Source organism: Artemia franciscana, chromosome 8 (genome assembly GCF_032884065.1).
Source record: "Artemia franciscana chromosome 8, ASM3288406v1, whole genome shotgun sequence".
NCBI lineage: Eukaryota > Metazoa > Arthropoda > Branchiopoda > Anostraca > Artemiidae > Artemia > Artemia franciscana.
In genome coordinates, this window is record NC_088870.1 from 51,277,577 (window position 1) to 51,295,622 (window position 18,046).

Here is an 18,046-nt window from a genome sequence, read left to right on the forward strand (position 1 = left end):
GTCTAAGTAAGAAATTGGTATCAAAATTCCATTTTTTTGATTTTTGGTTACTATTGAGCCATGTCGCTCCTTACCACACTTCTTTACCACGAAATGTTTGATTTCACTGAGCAATCTGAGTCAAGTTGATTGAATAGAGTTTTAAAATAAGTATCTGAGTTAAACATTTATTTTGTATGGATTCTATTGCTTTTTAGGATCTCGTTTACTACTATGGGGCATTACTTTCTCTGAGTCTGGAAAACTTAGTAAACTATACAATTTTTCAATGATTAAAAAAATAGAGCTCTCCGATGTTTAAACGCATTGAAAAACATATGTTTATAAAAGTTAATATTTATATACAAAAAGAAACTAAGTAATAGTACTATTTAAAATCACAGAAAAAAACATCTATATGTAGCCTAGCTCTTACAATTTCCAATCCCTAAAAATATTCTGGATGGGCTTAATTCCACCTCTTTGCCTTATAGAATCTGAATTTAAGAAAGGACTTCGCAACGGAAAGCATAACCCATAGCAAAAATAATAAAGGTATAGCCCTGGAACACACTCAGGAATCAAGAAAGGTTTGACAACAATTTCTAAAAGCTCAAATCATATCTCTTTGACTGTTCAATATGCATTAGAAAACGTGGCAATTTAAACACAATCTTTTAGATGTATAACCCACCAACCAGTAAACTGACTGGCCCTCCTTCTTGATAGCTCTTTAGTACTTACAGGTCACTGTATTATGTAAGCTGCAATAAATACTATATTAGAGTTCATTACAATACTATTATTTTATATTACAATACTATTACAATACTATTAAACATATTTAGATTTTCTGGGGCTGACCGAGAAACCATCTTTAATATGGATATAATGGGTACCTTTGAGACTATTTTAAGTCTATACCAATTAATCTAGGCGTATTTGTTTCCAGAATGCTCTGTAAGACATCAATCCATTGAAAGCCAAGGAGGCCTGGATTTTCTTATGAGGAAGAATTTGAAAAATACAGTGATAAAGAATTTGGGTTTGTTGATTGAAGGTAATATTAACAGTCTTAGCTTGGAATTAGAAAACTGAAAATATAAATTTTTTTTATTAAGGTGAATAGGCTACCCAGTGCTTTCTTGAATGACATTAAATAAAAAAAAGTTTTTTAACTGAAAGTAAGGAGTGACATTAAAACTTAAAACGAACAGAAATTACTCCGTATATGAAAGGGGCTTTCCCCTACTCAACACCCCGCTCTTTACGCTGAAGCTTGACTCTTTCTCTCAACTCAATTTTTTAAAACAGTAAAAAACTTTAGCGTAAAGAGAGGGGCGTTGAGGAGGGAACAGCCCCTTTCATATACGGATTAATTTCTGTTCGTTTTAATTTTTAATGTCGCTCCTTACTTTAAGTTTAAAAAAAACTTGATTTTATGTAATTTCTGAACGTTTTTGAATTAATACTTGTTTTCATTTTGGCTCTCCGCACATGAATGATTAAAATGAAATTTGCATATTTATTTATTTTTTGGCTGAGTGGTTTTCTCATAGTTTTGATCGGAAAATTTTGAGAAAAAAATGAGCCGGAGAGGAGGCCTAGTTACCCTCCAGTGTTTTGGTTACTTAAAAAGGCAACTAAAACTTTTAGTTTCTTACGAATGTTTTTATTAGTAAAAATATACGTAACTTACAAATTAACTTGCGTAACCAACTTCTATATTCGTATGTTTTTATTACGTATTTGAGGGGGTTCATCCCCTCGTCAGTACCTCGCTCTTCACACTAAAGTTAAAATCCTGTCCCAATTCCTTAAGAATGACCCCTGAATCACAAAGGATTCAATAGTTGAAATTACTAAAATACTTTAGCGTAAAGAGCAAGGTAATAGGAGGAGGCGAACCCCTCATATGCGTAATAATTTTTGTTCGTTTTAATTTTTAATGCTGCTCCTTACTTTCAGTTGAAAAAACTTTTTTATATTTCTTTTTTTCTTTTTTTTTAAATTATAAAAAATCCTGAGCCCCCTTCATGGGAATTTTCTACACCCATAACAAATTCCTCCATGGAAATTAAATTCCTCCCTCAAATCCTCCTCCCCCAACCAAAAGAATCCCCCAGAAAACGTCTGTACACTTCCCAATAACCATTATTATATGTAGACACTGGTCAAAGTTTGTAACTTGCAGCCCTTCCCACGGGGCTGTGTGGGAGTAAGTCGTCCCCAAATACATAGTTATTAGGTTTTTTGACTAATTTGAATGCAATGGCTATCTCAGAATTTTGATCTGGTGACTTTGGGAAAAAATTAGCGTGGGAGGGGGTCTAGATACTCTACAATTTTTTGGTCATTTAAAAATTGCACTAGAACTTCTAATTTCCGTCAGAATGAACCCTCTTGTGACATTCTAGGACCACTGGGTCGATACGATCACCTCTGGGGAAAAACAAACAAAAAAAAAGCAAATTCCACATTTTTGTAGATAGGAGCTTGAAACTTCTGCTGTAGGGTTCTCTGATACGCTGAATCTGATGGTGTGATTTTCGTTAGGATTCTATGACTTTTAATGGGTATTTCCTTCTATTTTCTAAAATAATGCAAATTTTCTCAGGCTCGTAAAACTGATGGGTAAGACCAAACTTAATGATATTTATATATTGAAAATCAGCATTAAAATATAATTCTTTTGATGTAACTATTGGTATCAAAATTCCGTTTTTTAGAGTTTCGGTTACCATTGAGCCGGGTCGCTCCTTACTACAGTTCGTTACCACGAACTGTTTGATTACCTAGGCATAAAGTAAGTAGTTTGAGAAGCAATTGAAGTCAGACTAAGGGTTAATAATAATATTTCCTTAAATGGGGACTTAGGAGAATATATAATAAATTCTCTATACACAAATTTAATTAAAAATGATCTTAAAAATATCATAAAAATCGAACGAATATTAAAAGAAAACCTGTCACAAATAGACCTTTGAGATCAGCTGCCAACAGCAAGATTACTACTAAAAATGTGTTTTTAATCATTCTTTTCATTTCAATGAATTACCTTGTGTTGTTGTTGTTTGGGGTTTGACGCGTTCGACCAATAGGTCATATACATTCGTATCACTCAGTTGTTCTGTGCTTTCTATAGTCACTAGCATGCTTGGGTTTCGCTTCAGTCAGTATTCACTGAACCAGAACAGTATCACTTGACTTGCTAATGGAGGGGTTTATTTACCTGCAGCAACTGCCTGTATTGAAAAATGGGAATCAAAATACTGCAGCTAACCATCGTTGAACAGCAATTGAAATACATACACGACACAATTCTAATAAATAATACAATTTTACACATTATAACCAGTCTCATACAACCAAATATAAACATTTAACCAAATAAAATAAATTGTAAATGATAAATAGGATAACTCAAAATCAACTGTTAAATAGATGGTAAAAAAAAAAAAAAAAATTACAGGGAATGAACCAAACCAGTAGTCTTAACAAATCTACCTAAGGGTTTGCGCTTAGTCACCTAGCCCAAGGAGGAGACGTATGATGTCCCAAAACAGAATGCAATAAATGCCATCTCACATCAAATTCTTACTACATTCCTCTCTTTTCATATTTTTACAATTAAAGATAATATGAATTATGTCATCATATGCTCCACATGTGTTGCAGTTGGGGAGTGGGGCCATTAGTTACTGGAATAGTGTTAAATTATTTGGAATTCTATTCTTTTATTTTGGTTGAATCCCCAGGTATTTAATTGGAGCTCTGGAAGGGAGCTAGATATTGGTGTGTGAGGGAGCTAACCTGGGTCTCTGTATCTTATTACTACTGCCTTCTGGGCTAGGTATAGCTTCCTTTCCTTTACGTTTTCTTTCAACTTTTTCAGGGCTGCTGGTTTGTGGAGGGAAATTACTGGTTGTAGGGCCTGATGTAGCTCTGTTTAGGTTTTCTGCAATATTGGCCAGGCTGAGCGCAGCACTTTCGAGACCAACTGGGAGTATCTCTGAGACTAGTTTACAAAGTGATGTTATTATCTGGGATAGATCAGAGATCTACCCTGCCACACCTTCGAAAATGGTCATATACTTCTTGTTTAGGTAATCAACTGGATGGTGGTTAGGTGCCAAAGGAGGGAAGGAGTCTTTACGGGCCATAGGGACATGCTTTGTTTGTGTTAGAAGTCCCTTCTTCAAGGCCTCAGCAGCAGTTCTCATAGGGACATTATTGGTGAAAGAATAGGTTACAATAGCTTTCTTCTCCATAAAAACTGGGCACTCCCTGGCATTAGCAGCATGGTTGCCACTGCAGTTTGGGCACTTGAGAACCTGATCTTACTTTACTGTTTTGGATTGGGGACATTCATTATGGGTTGTGTTGTCCACTACATAGTAGGCATCTTCTGCCTCTGCGACAATTTGAAGCCATGTGGCCAAAACCTTGGCAATTTAAGCACTGTATTGCTCGGGGAATAAACTGCCTAACTGTATACCTTGCACCCCAAACAGAGATTTTTAACACAGAGATTAACATCCATTTACTGCTATATCTGTAAAACAAAGTATAGCAGTAGCTACTGATTGGTTTGCACCTATTATGATAATAGAGCCATCTGGTCCAAGTCTTTTTAGCGTTGACCCATAATAGCCCCTGCACTCATGATTTTGGAGGTGTTCAAACAGTTTACTTGCAATAACTGTTTTGCTACCTAATTTCAAAGACCTACTGGTGTCATTTGGACCTTCAATTCCAAGGCTAAAATCCTAACACTAGAGTTATATGGGTCAGGAGATGCAGGAATACTGACTATCCTGTCAGTTTTCCCAAAATAAAAAAAAAGAAGAAAAAGGGAGAAAAAAGAAAAAAAGAAAGAAAGACGCAATGGGTTAAAAGCGATCAGGTAAAACAACAAAACCAAATCACAAGCAGAAGTCAAATGTCAAATAAATAAAACAAATAAACTACAAGCAGAGGGGTGCCCTCAGCCAATAATAAATTAAGCAAGCAAAATAAATCAAAAGAAATCACAAAGCTAAAATTCAAAGTAGGGTAAAAAGAGGGTTGATAAACACTCTCAAGCAATTTGGTAGATGCAGGAGTCTGGGAAAATTTACATCAAGCACAATATCAGTCAAAGCAAGCCAAAGTCCAATAATGCACAACAAAATGAGTATACTGGCGTCAGGAACCCCAGGGGCTGAGCCCCTTGGTATTTACTCAACAAACCGTGGCACAGAGCTACCCCTACTTAGGAAATAGCAATTTCGAGTATATTTGGAATATTTCAGTTTCAATTCGTCTTTTCTTCCATTTAATTTTACCTTGTGTTATCTCAATTAATTTATCAGTCCTTGCTGAACTTCGCTGAAGTAAGGATGCAGGGACTGTTTAAATAAATTTTTCATTTCAGTTATATTGGTTGTATCTTTTTGTTAGTTTTTCGTCTTATATATTTATGTTTTGCAGAGGACGGCAATTGGACATAGGGTCGAAATATTCATTCTAATTAGATTTCCACTGTTTTGCGAAAATAATTCCCTACTGTTTTTCTTGTTTTGGATGTTTGTACCCTTGTATGATGATTAATTCAAAAAAACTTTCCTCTCAAAATAATTTTTGAAAAAAGTAAACAGTTCCATTAAATTAATAATGAATAAAAGTAAACTCTAACAGTCTGCCAAGTGTAAAACTAAATTTTCTCAGGTTAAAGAATAAAACTAAATTCTTTCGATGTAACTATTGGTATCAAAATTCCATTTTTCAGAGTTTTGGTTACTTTTGAGCCGGGTCACTCCTTACTACAGTTTGTTATCACGAACTGTTTGATTGTCACAGAGTTTGATAAGTCAATGAGGTTGGTTTTACTTAAAAGAATAAAAAGCGACTTTGGCTTAATTGTAAGTTTTCCAATTTATCATTTTCAATTTCGATTAAATGGTTTGGAATATAATACTTGAATCTGTAGTGACCATAGGACTTTGAATGATATTTTTCGATGGACGAACCTCTTTGAGCCAAAGCTATTCTGATATGGAATCATACCAGGCGTCGAACAGTCTTCAAATAATTTTTTTTTTTTTTACTTTTCTTAGGACACATCAAGTCATGAAAACACTGTTCTGTTAATAAAACTGAAGAGATTCAAATTTCAAAAAAAAAATAAAACTAATAAAAAAAATAAAATAAAAATAAAAAATAAAAACTCAAATTTCTTTGGATAAATGACATGAATATAGGAACTGTTAGTCTATGATGATGCAAACTACCATACATCTATGTTATGCAAATATACTGGATGTATGTAATATATGTATGTAATATACTGGAAAATATTTATGTAAATACTGGAAAATGGACCCCAATCTTAATATTACCATTATTTGAAAATTTAATTGAAACTGATTCATTGTCGTCTTTAACCATCTTATGAAATACAGTTTATTCAGTGTCAACCAATTTGGGCTTCAAATAGGTTACCTTTTGAAAATCATTCATTCATGATTTCATTAGTTCTGTTTATGTTGTATATAACCCTAAAAAAGCACGATAACCCTAGTAGATTTTATTTTGAGACACCACTTGACACGATAAACTTTATTATAACACTGCAGAGTAACCTCTGAAGAATATTTGATTGGAAAACATTTTTTTGTGAAAGGTGCAAAAAAGTAACAATTCATGCACTTTTTTCTTCACCCTACGAACATTTTTGTAATGTTCCGCAAGGATTTGTTCTTAGTTTACGACTTTATATGGTATGTTTCGAGAAACAAAATTAAATCTTATAGACAGCTTTTTAATTTCATTTGCTGATAGCTCTATATTTCCTTTTTCTTTCTTTTCTGGATAGTTTTGTCTTGAAACAAATTGGTTATTTAAGAGATATTTACATTTTTGCCAGTTTGAGTCTTGTTATCTTTCAAGATCATAAATATTAATTTTTATATGTAATTCCAGAGGAGGAAAGCAAGGTTATGATAACGGTGAAACTCCACTATTTAGTAAGCCTGTATCTCGAGCCTGTGCAATTTTTTTGTCTACACTTCTTCAATGATTAAACTAAAACAAAATTATTCCACAAAATAAGTTAAACATATAAGAGTTATGAGCAATGTTAACCAAAGATATGCAGACAAAAAGTCAGCTAATTTTCCAAGCTTTGAACAACCTTAAATTCTCATGAATCTATATATATAAAAATAAGTTGTTTGTGTGTTATGTCTGTTACACTATGTCTGTTACGCCAGATTATATCTTCTATATAAATAAAAATAAGTTGTATGTATTTTTGTGTTGAGGGTTTACATATGACGTCTGAAAAATAAAGAAGAAAAAGAAAATAAACTAAAATGTAAAAACTGGGAATTGCATAAATATTTTGAAATATTTTGACAATAGATTAAAGTATTAAAACAGATACTTAAAATTTTGAGGTTTATTATAAATTGTTGAGCTTGATCAAGCTTGGCACTTGAAGAGGAATTTTTAGTATAGATCTTAAAATAACAGAAGAAACAGCCGAGGAAGCTGCTCAAATAGTTAATTCAAAGAGAAATTTTAGTATAAATCCTACAATGGCAAAAGAAACAGCCCAGGAATCTGCTCAAAGGGTTAATGCCAAAAGGCTTGCGGCTAAAGAACGCAAAACCGCGCAGTTAGATGAAAATCCACCTGGACAGCGAGAGTCAAAACGTATCAAAACTGAAAATGATAGCGATGATGATTGGGTTTGGGATTTTGACTTGGATAAGGTCATCAATGCCTACCAGATTTTAGTTAAAAAAACAAAGGTTCGGCAATATGTATTTCATAGTGACGCTGAAAAATAAAGAAGAAAAAGAAAACAGAAAAAAGAAAAATGGTAAAAAAACTAAAAAAAAAATAAAAGGAAAAAACTAAAAAAAAAACTAAAAAATAAAAAAATTAAAAAAAGAAAAAACCTAAAAAGAAAAAAAGTAAAAAAATAAAAAAAATAAAAAAGGTAAAAAGGAAAAAAACTAAAAAAAGCCAGAAACTAAAAAAATGAAAAAACTATATATATTTCAATATTTTTTGACAATAGATTAAAGTAATTCGAAAAGCTTAAAACAGATACCCAAATTTTGAGGTTTATTATGAATTGTTGGAGTGTTAGCATGCTCAGCACTTAAATATTTTTCCAAGTGTCAATGTTAGAATGAACATTGACAAATTGAAGAAAACAAATCAATAAAAAGAAGAAACTAAAAAAAAAGAAAAACTAAAAAAGAAAAAAATTAAGAAAAGAAAAAAATAAAAAATAAAAAAAATAAAAAAGAAACTGTATCTATATATATAAAAATAAGTTGTATATATGTATGTTTGTTTGTTTGTGGGTTTGCATTTGACGTCATTATAAGTATATAAGGCTTTGTATATGACGTCATTATAAGATGACACTACAGACCGGGATACCGGGACACAAATGACGACCGGGACACAAGGAATATAAATGACGACCGGGACATTCAAAGAGAAATTACAGACTGGGATACCGGGACACAAATGACGACAGGGAAACAGGGGATATAAATGACGACCAGGACACAGGGACACAACTACAACAGGGACGCCGGGGGCACAGGGGGATATATAAATAACGACGGGGACACAGGGAATGTTCAATTAGCAATCACCATCAACAAAGCTTAAGGGCAATCGTTAGAAAAATGCGGTATAGATCTGAATAGGGATTGTTTTCCCATGGACAATTATTATGTTGCATGTTCAAGAGTTGGTAAACCTGACAATCTATTTATATGGACAGACAATGAGACAGCAAAGAATGTTGTATATTTGCAAGTTTTACGTAGTTAAAAATATATATAGATATATCTATCTATATTCACAGGTGGGACACAGGGACACAACTATAATGGCGCGTAACTAATATGGCGCTGAACGACTTACGCACACGGGGGGGTTGGCTTGCTTGGGGTTGGCGCGAAGCGCCCCCACCAGCTAGGTGTTTGGGTGGCGCGAAACGCCACCCCAACAGCTAGTTAATAAATAAAACCCAAAGTCATCAGAAGCTAGAGCAAACAAAAACCTAAAAAAATGATCCACATAGATCAGAAGTTTGAACAATTCGTCAAGGGCCTTAATTGTGGAAAAAGACTCATGTTTTTTAATGAAATCATGTACTAATATAAAAGTCTGCACTCATGTCACATCTATGAATTACGTCCTGTATTTTCCTTATATGACATCATTATGGCATCAAAAAGAGCCATTCGTTAGAATAAACACCATTAAGCTTTCAGTTTTCAACACAACCTCTTATACAATGTATTCAGAAATTACAATCTCGACTTCTGAATTTCCTGATCGAATAAAATAGAACATACCTGTTTGGACACGTCTCCCATTTGTCTATCCCTACCATACCTTCTATTCCATTCACCCAAAATTCCACATGAATCAAAAATTGCGTTAATCTTCCCCATCCAAGAACATCTTCTTCCATTTAACAGAGACTTCATCAATGCTACCCTTACTAACCTATGCTTTTCCATACTTATCCGTCTATCCAAATATTTCACCATTATTGATAGCATCCTACCTCTTAAAGACAAAATTCCCAGATCATCTTTAATTACTAAGCTATTAAACCTATCAATTAGACGTAGTATCCTCTATAGTACTTGAAATTGAAATCTTTTTAATAGAGCACCTTTGTCAAACCCCCAAACTACTGCTCCATAATTCACTACCGATCTAATCTTAGTCTCAAACACCCAGTCCCGTAACTTAATTTTTGTTGTCAAACATGTTCAGATCAACTGCTGGCAATGGGAAACGGAAAGCTCCCAGTAGACTCAATTTCAGGACGTATACAACTACCTGCTGATTTCTGTAATTTAGTGACGTCCAAAAATGAATTGATTGGAAAAGTATTTCCGAATATTCTAAAAAATTATAAAAATAATAAATGGCTAAGTGAAAGAGCGATTCTCGCACCCAAAAATATAGACGTCCACGAAATCAACAATATTGTTTTGACCAAGATTCGAGACCAGGCAGTCCTTTACAAGTCAGTCGACACAGTTTTGGAACCAAATGAAGCAGTTAATTATCCATCTGAATTTTTAAATTCCATAGATCTTTCGGGGTTTCCACCACACGTGCTACAACTAAAAATAGGCGTACCAATAATACTTTTAAGAAATATAGTTTTAGAATCAGTTTTATCACAAACGTTTTACCAGTACCTCCTGGCGCATCCAAAAAGAAAATTTCTCCAACGTTGTTATCGACACAATGCATTATCGTATCATAAATGTCTTTTTGTTCCGACGTTAACTTGGAAATGTTATTTTGTACATACGACAATAGATCACTCGTACTGTAACTTTGTTCACGATCCAATTCTACACCTGTCGAAACAGCAGCGATACGGTTAGGTGAAGGCATTCCCAAATCCTGAAGAGGTTTGTTTGCCATACGTACGCACAAATTTGAACACATCTACTCAAGCTATAATCATCGACTGGGTTGTACCTGAATGCCAGGCGATAACTTTAAGGTTTCTCTGATTCCTCGGCACGCTTTCTTTTCTTACTTTCTCTATCAGCAGCAAGCCTGATTTCTTGCTGTTCTTGTGATTCCTCGGCACGCTTTCTTTTCTTACTTTCTCTATCGGCAGCAAGCCTGATTTCTTGCTGTTCTTGTAATTCCTCGGCAAGCCTTCTTTTTTCACTTTCTCTTTTAGCAGCAAGTCTGCTTCCGCGTTGCTCTGGTAGTTCCTCGGCACGCTTTCTGTTCTTTCTTTCTCTATCAGCCTCAAGCCTGTTTCCTTGCTGTTCTTTTGATTCCTCGGCACGCTTTTAAGAAGCACCAAAGCTTTGCAATGGCACTCGACTTGCCGTAAAAAAAACAATGGAAAACCTAATAGAGGCCACAATCTTGACAGGGCCTTTTGAGGGTGAGGCTGTTCTTATTCCTCGCATTCCCATGATTCCAACGGATCTGCCTTTTCAATTTAAAAGATTGCAATTCCCAATTCGATTAGCATTTGCAATCACCATTAACAAAGCTCAAGGTCAATCATTAGAAAAATGTGGTATAGATCTTAATACTGATTGTTTTTCCCATGGACAATTGTACGTTGCATGTTCGAGGGTCGGTAAACCTGACAATCTATTTATATGCAGCGACAATTGGACAGCGAAGAATGTTGTATATTCGCAAGTTTTACGCAGTTAATTTGTATTTTGGAACCAAATGAAGCGGTTAATTATCCATCTGAATTTTTAAATTTCATAGATCCTTCAGGGTTTCCACCACACGTGCTACAACTAAAAATAGGATGAGGGTGAGGCTGTTCTTATTCCTCGCATTCCAATGATTCCAACGGATCTGCTTTTTCAATTTAAAAGATTGCAATTCCCAATTCGATTAGCATTTGCAACCACCATCAACAAAGCTCAAGGGCAATCACTAGAAAAATGCGGTATAGATCTTAATACAGATTGCTTTACCAATGTACAATTGTATGTTGCATCTTTGAGGGTCGGTAAACCTGACAATCTATTTATACGCACAGACAATGGGACAGCGAAGACTGTTGTATATTCACAAGTTTTACGTAGTTAATTTGTATTGTATTTATCTATCTATCTATCTATATAAAAACGAGTTGTGTGTATGCATGTTTGTTTGTTTGTAAAAAGAGCGTTTGCATATGACGTCATTATTAGCACATACGGCTTTGTATATGGACAGACAATGGGAAAGCCAAGAATGTTGTATATTCGCAATTTTTACGTAGTTTGAAACACATATATAAATCTATCTATATTCACAGGCGGGACACAGGGACACAACTACAATGGCGCGTAACTAATATGGCGCGTAACGACTTACGCGCGCGGGGGGGCTTGGGGGGGCGCGAAGCGCCCCACCAACTAGGTGTTGGGGTGGCGCAAAGCGCCACCCCAACAGCTAGTATATATATATAAATAAGTTGTCTGTGTGTCTGTGTGTCGAGTGACGTCACTGTCCAAATATGACGTCTGAATTATTTCATCACATACCAATTCAACCATTCAATATACCAATTCAAAAACGAATGTTATCAAGCCAAAGTAGCTCAGTTATATAACTACCTGTGTCGGCGCAGTGGGTTTGACCTTAGCATGGTAATACGAGACCCAGAGATCGAACCATGCTGCAGGAATGCACTACAGGGCCGACGCAGGGACCTTAGTAGTCAAGAAGCGTCGTTAATCCGATACAAATACAAATACAGTAGCTCAGTTGGTAAAGCGTTATGTTCCAGCTTCTAGATCCGGGAGGTTCCAGATTCAAACCTTGGCCTTAGCATTAATACAAAAGAATAAAAAAAAACTAAAAAAGATAAAAACTACAAAACAAACTAAAAAGAAAATACTAAAAAAAACTAAAAAAAAGCTAAAAAACTAAAAAAAGGGTAAAAAACTAAAATAAAACTAAGAAAAACTAAAAAAAGGTAAAAACTAACAAAAACTAAAAAGAAAAAAAAACTAAAACTAATAAAAAAACTAAAAACACTAAAAACTGAAAAAGAAAAAAAACTAAAAAAAGGGAAAAAACTGACAAATAAAGGAGAAAAAGAAAACTAAAAAAAATAAAAATAAAAAAAACTAAAAAAGGTAAATGTATTCAAGCCGAAGTAGCTGAGCTGGTAAAGCATTATGTTCCAGGTTCTAGGTCCAAGAGGTTCCAGGTTCGAACCTTGGCTTTAGCATTAATACAAAAGAAAAAAAACTAAAAAACAGGTAAAAACTACTAAAAAAAACAAAAAAAGCTAAAAAACTAAAAAAAAAATAAAAAAAGGTAAAAAACTAAAAACTAAAAAAGAAAAAAACTAAAAAAAAACTAAAAAAGGGTAAAAACAGCAAAACACTAAAAAGAAAAAAAAACTAAAAACTAATAAAAAAAATAAAAACTGAAAAAGAAAAAAACTAAAAAAAGGAAAAAACTGAAAAATAAAGGAGGAAAAACTAAAAAAAAAATAAAAATAAAAAAACTAAAAAAGGTAATAACTACAAAAAAAAACTAAAAAGAAAAAATAAAATAAAATAAAAAGCTACAAAATAGGTAAAAACCAAAAAAAAATAAAAAGAAAAAAGGAAAAAAACAAAAAAATTTATTTCATCATATCAAACAGTTCGTGGTAACGAACTGTAGTAAGGAGCGACCCGGCTCAATAGTAATCAAAACTCTAAAAAATTGAATTTTGATACCAATAGCTACATCAAAAGAATTACATTTTAATGCTGATTTTAAATATATAAGTTTCAACAAGTTTAGTCTTAACCATCAAAAGTTACGAGCCTGAGAAAATTTGCGTTATTTTAGAAAATAGGGGAAAACACCCCCAAAAAGTCATAGAATCTTAACGAAAATCACACCATCAGATTCAGCGTATCAGAGAACACTACTGTAGAAGTTTCAAGCTCCTATCTACAAAAATCTGGAATTTTGTATTTTTGCCAGAAGGCAGATCACGGATGCGTTTTTTTTTTTTTTTTTTTTTTTTTTTTTTTTTTTTTTGTTTTTTTTTTTTTTTTTTTCCAGGGGTGATCGTATCGACCCAGTTGTCCTAGAATTTTGCGAGAGGGCTCATTCTAACGGAAATGAAAAGTTCTAGTGCCCTTTTTAAGTGACCAAAAAATTGGAGGGCACCTAGGCCCCCTCCCACGCTAATTATTTTCCCAAAGTCAACGGATAAAAATTCTGAGATAGCCATTTTATTCAGCGTAGTCGAAAAACCTTATAACTGTGTCTTTGGGGACGACTTACTCCCCCACAGTCCCCGTGGGAGGGGCTACAAGTTACAAACTTTGACCAGTGCTTACATATAGTAATGGTTATTGAGAAGTGTGCAGGCGTTTTCAGTAGGATTTTTTGGTTGGGGGGAGGGGTTGAGAATAGGGGGAGAGGCTGGGGGAGCTTTCCATCGAGGAATTTGTCATGGTGGAAGAAAATTTCCAAGAAGGGAGCGCAGGATTTACTAGCATTATTAAAAAAAAACAATGAAAAAAGAAATATGCAAAAGTTTTTTCATCTGGAAGTAAAGAGCAGCATTAAAACTTAAAACGAACAGAAATTATTACCCATATGAGGGGCTCACCTCCTCCTAATATCCCGCTCTTTTGCTAAAGTATTTTTAGTAATTTCAACTATTTATTTTACGGCTTTGGTGATACAGGGGTCCTTCTTAATGAATTGGGACAAAATTTAAGCTTTACTGTAGAGCGAGGTACTGACGAGGGGGCGAACCCCCTCATATCTATCTATATATATAAAAATAAGTTGTCTGTCTGTGGATCTGTGGATCAGGTGACGTCATGTTTCTGTGTCGGCTGACGTCATGAAATTAGTTGTCAGGTGACGTCATGTTTCTGTTTCGGCTGACGTCATGAAATTAGTTGTCGTCATTTTTGCTTTGACGGTGACGTCATTCAAGTTATATAAGACATATGTTCACGTAGAAATCTATTAATGTTTAAGTTTACAATGACTGATGAAGATGCTCAAAGAGTCTATGCCAAAAAACTTGCTGCTGATAGTTCCTCGGCACGCTTTCTTTTCTGACTTTCTCTATCAGCAGCAAGTTTTTTGGCATAGACTCTTTGAGCATCTTCATCAGTCATTGTAAACTTAAACATTAATAGATTTCTACGTGAACATATGTCTTATATAACTTGAATGACGTCACCGTCAAAGCAAAAATGACGGCAACTAATTTCATGACTTAATTTCAGAACTTAATTTCTGTGTTGACTGACGTCATGAAATTAGTTGTCGTCATTTTTGTTATGACGATGCTTAGTATATTGTAAAATACATTAATTTTGTTAATAATATACCATTTAAAACACCAAAATGAACATGCTGGAGTAGTCACTCGGTGAGAGAGGGTGTCAGAACGGAGAATGAAGGTCCCAGGTTCAAATCCTGGTTAGGCTAAAAAAGGTAAAAATCTAAAAACTAAAAAAAAAACTGAAAAAACTAAAAAAGGCAAAAACTACAAAAAAAACTAAAAACTAATAAAAAAAAATTAAGAATAAAAATAAAAAAAAATAAAAAAGATAAAAACTAAAAAAACAGTAAAAAGAAAAAACGAAAAAAAACTAAAAAAGCTAAAAAAAAGGTAAAAACCAATAAAAAACTGAAAAGAAAAAAAGGAATAAAACTAAAAAAATTTTCATCTAAAAAACTAAAAAAAACTAAAAAAGGTAAAAACTAAAAGAACTAAAAAGAAAAAAAAACTAAAAAAAGGAAAAAAACTGAAAAATAAAGGAGAAAAAGAAAACTAAAAAAATATAAATAAAAATAAAAAAACTAAAAAGATAAAAACTTCAAAAAAAACTAAAAAGAAAAAAGAAAAAACTAAAAAACCAAAAAAAAGGTCAAAACCAATAAAAAAAAAACTAAAAGGAAAAAAAGGGAAAAAATTAAAAATTTATTTCATCATATACCAATTCAAAAACGAATGTATACCGGGATGACGACCGGGACACAGGGAATATAAATGACACAACTACAACGGGGACGCCGGGGGGCACAGGGGGATATAAATGACGACCGGGACACCGGGACACAAGGAATATAAATGACGCCCGGGACACTCAAAGAGAAATCAGAGACTGGGACACCGGGACACAAATGACGACCGGGACACAGGGAATATAAATGACGACCGGGCCACAGGGACATAACTACAAAGGGGACGCCGGGGTGCACAGGGGGATATATAAATGACGATGGCGACTCAGGGAATGGTCGATTAGCAATCACCATCAACAAAGCTCAAGGGCAATCATTAGAATCATGAGGTATAGATCTGAATACGGATTGTTTTCCCATTGACCATTATATGTTGCATGTTCAAGAGTCGGTAAACCTGACAATCTATTTATATGCACAGACAATGGGACAGCAAAGAATGTTGTATATTCGCAAGTTTTACGTAGTTAAAAACATATATATATATATATATATATATATATATATATATATATATATATATATATATATATCTATCTATATTCACAGGTGGGACATAGGGACACAACTACAATGGCGCGTAACTAATATGGCGCGTAACGACTTACGCGCGCGGGGGGCTTGGGGGGTGGCGCGAAGCGCCACCCCAACAGCTAGTATGTAATAAAAACATGAGAATACAAAACTTCTTTACGTAAGCTAATTTATAAGTTACGTATATCTTTTACTAAAAAAAAGATTTGTAAAAAATTAAAAGTTCTAGTTGCCTTTATCTTAATTAACCAAAAAATCGGAGGGCAACTAGGCTTCCTCCCCCGCTCTTTTTTTCTCAAAATCATTCGATCAAAATTATGAGAAAGCCATTTAGCAAAAAAAAAATAATAAATATGCAAATTTCATTTTAATTATTCCTCTGCGGAGAGCCAAAATCAAAACATGCATTGATTGAAAAACGTTCAGAAATTAAATTAAAAAAAAACAAGTTTTTTTAACTGAAAGTAAGGAGCAAAATTAAAACTTAAAACGAACAGAAATTATTTCGTATATGAAAGGGGCTGCTTCCTCGCCAACGCCCCGCTCTTTACGCTAAAGTTTTTTACTGTTTTAAAAAGAAGAGTTGAGAGAAAGAGTCAAAATTTAGCGTCAAGAGCGGGGCGTTGATGAAGAAGCAGCCCCTTTCATATACGAAGTAATTTCTGTTCGTTTTAAGTTTTAATTTTGCTCCTTACTTTCAGTTAAAAAAAAACTTGTTTTTTTTTAATTTAATACCAATTCAAAAACGAATGTATATACATACCAGGACATAGGGAATATAAATGACGACTGGGACACTCAAAGAGAAATTACAGACTGGGATACCAGGACACAAATGACGACTGGGACGTGTGTGTCGACTGACGTCATGTTTGTGTGTCGACTGACGTCATGTTTGTCGACTATAAATGACGACTGGGACACAGGGACACAACTACAACAGAGACGCCGGGGGGCAGAGGGGGATATATAAATTACGATGGGGACACAGGGAATGTTTGAAGAGCAATCACCATCAACAAAGCTCAAGGGCAATCATTAGAATAATGAGGTATAGATCTGAATACGGATTGTTTTTCTCATGGACAATTATATGTTGCATGTTCAAGAGTCGGGAAACCTGACAATCTATTTATATGTACATACAATGGGACAGCGAAGAATGTTGTATATTCGCAAGTTTTACGTAGTTAAAAACATATATATATATATATATATATATATATATATATATATATATATATATATATATATATATATATATATATTTGTATATATATATATATATATATATATATATATATATATATATATATATATATATATGTATATATATATATATATATATATTCACAGGTGGGACACAGGGACACAATTACAATGGTTGGGGGGCGAAGCGCCCCCACCAACTAGGTGTTGGGGTGGCACGAAACGCCACCCAAAAGCTAGTAGGGAATATAAATGACGACCGGGACACTCAAAGAGAAAGCGACCGGGACACAAGGAATGTTTGATTAGCAATCAGCATCAACAAAGCACCGGGACACAAATGACGACCGGGACACAGGGAATATAAATGACGACCAGGACACTCAAATAGAAATTACAGACCGGGACACCGGAACCCAAATGACGACGGGAACAAAAATGACGACCTGTACACCGGGACACTGGGAATATAAATGACGACCGCGACACTCAAAGAGAAATTACAGACTGGGACACCGGGACACAAATGACGACCAGGACACAGGGAAACAACAACAACGGGGACGCCGGGGGGCACAGGGGGATATATAAATGACGACGGGGACACAGGGAATCTTCGATTAGAAATCACCATCAACAAAGCTCAAGGGCAATCATTAGAATAATGAGGTATAGATCTGAATACAGATTGTTTTTCCCATGGACAATTATATGTTGCATGTTCAAGAGTCGGTAAACCTGACAATCTATTTATATGCACAGACAATGGGACAGCCATGAATGTTGTAGATTCGCAAGTTTTACG

General features: G+C 34.3%; 1 long non-coding RNA gene across 1 annotated transcript; it reads left to right on the forward strand.

Annotated features, from left to right (window-relative positions):
* The first annotated feature begins 491 nt into the window (after window positions 1-491).
* On the forward strand, window positions 492-13,020 carry LOC136030540 (uncharacterized). The gene is made up of 2 exons (XR_010618331.1): window positions 492-1,039; window positions 5,750-13,020. It is a non-coding gene; the product is annotated as an uncharacterized LOC136030540 (long non-coding RNA).
* Window positions 13,021-18,046: the final 5,026 nt, after the last annotated feature.